The sequence below is a fragment of the Bubalus bubalis genome, chromosome 3 (assembly GCF_019923935.1).
Source record: "Bubalus bubalis isolate 160015118507 breed Murrah chromosome 3, NDDB_SH_1, whole genome shotgun sequence".
In the NCBI taxonomy this organism is placed as follows: Eukaryota; Metazoa; Chordata; class Mammalia; order Artiodactyla; family Bovidae; genus Bubalus; species Bubalus bubalis.
The window spans coordinates 29,090,117-29,093,596 of NC_059159.1; the positions used below are offsets into that span (position 1 = coordinate 29,090,117).

Here is a 3,480-nt window from a genome sequence, read left to right on the forward strand (position 1 = left end):
AGGGAGTGAACCTGTGTCTCTTGCATTGCAGGCGGATTCTTTACCCATTCAGCCATCAGGGAAGCCTTTCTGGGTGTATACGACCCATTACTGGAAAGTTCAATAACGGATTTGGGAAGTAGAGGTAGCTGATTAAAATCTGCAAAAAAACCTCAATCAATACCTCTGGGTGGTGGATGGTCAGAGATTCCAATTTTCTTCCAGGCACTGTTCTGATTTTCCTCAAAGTTTACTTCTATGGTTTAGAAACAATAATTGCATATCAACTATGTTGTTGTTTAACTGTTAAGTCGTGTCCAACTCTTTTGTGACCCTACGGACTTGTATCCCGCCAGGCTCCTCTGGCCATGAGATTTCCCAGGCAAGAATACCGGAGCAGGTTGCCTGGTCATCCTCCAGGGGATTTTCCCCACCCAGGGATCGAACCTCAGTCTCCTGCGTTGGGAAGCGGGTTCTTTACCGCTAAGCCAGCCACCAGGGAAACTCAAAAACCAATTGTACTTCAATTAAAAATTGGCAAATGCAATGAACTAACTTGCAAAGTAAAAAATAATAGTAAAGTTGTTGCGTTTTTCAAGCTCGTTTATCAAGTTCTGACTCTTCAGGCTACCCACCCGCTTTCTTTCCTTGTTTGGAGGGGGGGGCGGGGGGTGTCTCTGAAAGGAGCCCCGCCCTCCAGAAATTCGCTCCGCCCGGGACTCGCTCGCAGCACCGCTTCCCCGGAACGCGCATGCACAAGGACTCGGCTCCGCCCCCGAGTGGGGGCGGGGTGAACGAAGCGCCAATGTTCTACTACGCGGAGGCGCAGCCTCAGCGAGGCCTTTAGCTCTCGGGCAGCTCCTGTTTTCTGTGACCTCGTGGCGCAATGGTAGCGCGTCTGACTCCAGATCAGAAGGTTGCGTGTTCAAGTCACGTCGGGGTCAGACTGGCTTTTTTTCCTCCCAAAGTACAGGGGCAGCAGAAGGAGTGGAGTCGAGTTCCATCTCAAGAGATTTGACCTCGTGCAGGTGTATTACCCTACCCGCCTCACGGCTCGTCGGCCCTTTTCCCTCTCGTCGCGAAGACTGACCTGATGCTCACGGTCCCTCCCGGGACCCGCCGTGGGCTGCGCGCCGGGCCTCTTGAGTCACCCTTCCCGAAGTCAGCCCCTCCCGCCCGACTCACGTCTCCCCTCCCCAACCCCGCTACCCGGAGGGTCTCCCGGCGGGAGGTGTCCCCGCGGACTCCGCAGGTGTCTGACCCCTCAGCGGGATCGGCTGGAAGGTCCAGTCAGCAGGTCTGGTGGCCTTGGAACCCGCGGCGGGGGCTGCTCGTGCTCCCCACTACGCAACCCCCTCCCAACCCCCCCGCCCCAGACTTGGGGACTGACGGCCGAGCTCTGCGCAGCTCCGATGCCCGGAGATGCCCGGGCAGGTGGAGCCCGGCTTCCACGCAGGTGCTAGGACCCGCTAGCGGGTGGCGAGCGCGATCCTGAGAGAGACCAGGACTGGTCCTGCCCTGGAGTGGGCGGAAGAGCCAGCCATAAAGAGCCAGCGTTTCAAATCTCAAATGACGAAAAAATCCCCAGGATTAGATCTGTGCCTGCAGACGGGTGCAGAGCTGCAGGGCCTGAGGAGCTGTAGGCTCAGGCAGCTCAGGGTGGCTGTTCTCTTACTCTCTGTCCATACGCTGCTGGACCAGGGCCCGCTTCCCCTACACCTACGCTCAGGACTGACCTTCCTACCTAGTGGCCCCAGGACCCAGCTTATCACAGGGGCAGTGAGGGGCTGCCCTCTGCTGGTCTCCCTGGTAACTAATGAGCCCACCTGAGGTCAGTTTCCCCTATAACTGCAGTCTCCCCTTCCCAGGTAGAAGGCAGCCGTCCTGTCCACCTCTCTGTCCACTGCACACGGTGGGCTGTAGCTCCAGGACTTTCTTCAGAGGCGAAAGTTCCTCCATGTTCAATCATCCATGTCTCTGTTGCTGACTCTGGCTCTCTCTTCTGCCTTGAAACTAGGCAAGCACAAGGCTGGTAGTCTTGCAGGCCACCAGGAGCACATCTGTACATCTGCACATCACACGTGGAAAGGAAAAACATGTCAAGGGGTTCTTCACAGGAGACCATGAGGAACCAAGGGAGTACAGGGGAGATTTCCCCGTGCCTGGGTTCAGGGCAGCTTGTGAACCTGGTTGGAAGAATTGAGAGATTAGATCCAAAGGGAGTAGCCCTTATTTTTGCGAATAACAATGTAAAAAGACTCCTCTGGGTTCCTGAAAAAAGAATAAAACCCACAGGACCCACACTTCACCTACAGCTGTTCAGTTTCCCTTACCCTCATGACCAGAAGAGAAAGGAACATGGAAAGACAGACAGAATGACCTGGTCACAGGAGCTAATAATCTGTGGACATCTCCAGAACACATGGTGAAGGTGATTCTCAAAAATGGCTTTTTATACCACTTTGAATAACTCTTCTTGCATATTGTCGGTGAAATTTATGTATGTTTTTACTGTACAGTTTGAGTAAAGGAGATGTACATGAAACAGAATTAATAGATTTTAATTAACTTTAATAGAATTAACATGACCTAAATTTTAATAGAATATCAAATATATGCAGCAATATTGTATTTATTTTGTTTAAAAATTTTCATAAATGAAAAACATCAGAAAATGAATTACCAAGTAAAAGAAAAAATTTTTTCTTTCTGGAAAAATAAAGCAAGTTGCACAAAAACTTTAAACACACAAAATATGTAAACACATACTCTGCATGTTAACATGTAGGACTGTGGGTGGGAGACACACCAGCTCTGGGAGAGCGGTAACCACTGGCTTGTCCTGAGTTGGCCACAGGGACAAAAGTTGGAAAAGCTGCCAGTTACTGATCAAAGGTGGGGCGTTTGAGACCCACTGTTACTGGGGTTGTTTAGCTTCCAGGTTTTTATAGGAGACGACAGGTTGCCTTCCTGGGCTGGTCACTGTCGATAAGAGGTTGGTTTCCTGGGCGTGCTGCTGCCCACTGTGAGTAGGGCTCTATTTTTATACTGGTTTGGCTATCATCCATGTGTATATTCAGTCTCTCAGAGGGTGTTTATTCCCCAGCTGTCTCCCTGCAGGGTCCCTGGAAACCTCGGCCTGGACAAATGTCCATGGTTCCTGTGGAATGACCCTGCCACAGGCCCTCTCTGTCCCCAAGTGCTGGGACCCACGCTTTCCCTCAGGTCTGCACACCCAGGGTGGACAAGGCACCCCACCGCTCCCAGCCTCAGGCGACTGTGCTATTCAGGACTCCGGGTCTGGGGCTCCTGGGAAGGATGAGTCCCTGGGGGACGCTGCTGCTGGACTCAGGAGACTGGCACTCTCCAGAGGATTCTGGATGCTCCCTGGCATCCTTGGCTGCAGGAGATGCAATGGTTTTGGGCATCAGAACCTGCCCCCCAGTAAGTAGGCTGAGCATAAGTCGTGTGAGTCTGTGTGCCCGAGGCCAAACAAACTAA

The 3,480-nt window shown here is 52.4% G+C and overlaps 1 non-coding gene across 1 annotated transcript; it reads left to right on the forward strand.

Moving 5' to 3' along the window:
* Positions 1-851: 851 nt before the first annotated feature.
* TRNAW-CCA lies at positions 852-923 on the forward strand. The gene has a single exon. It is a non-coding gene; the product is annotated as a tRNA-Trp (tRNA).
* The last annotated feature ends 2,557 nt before the right edge of the window (positions 924-3,480 follow it).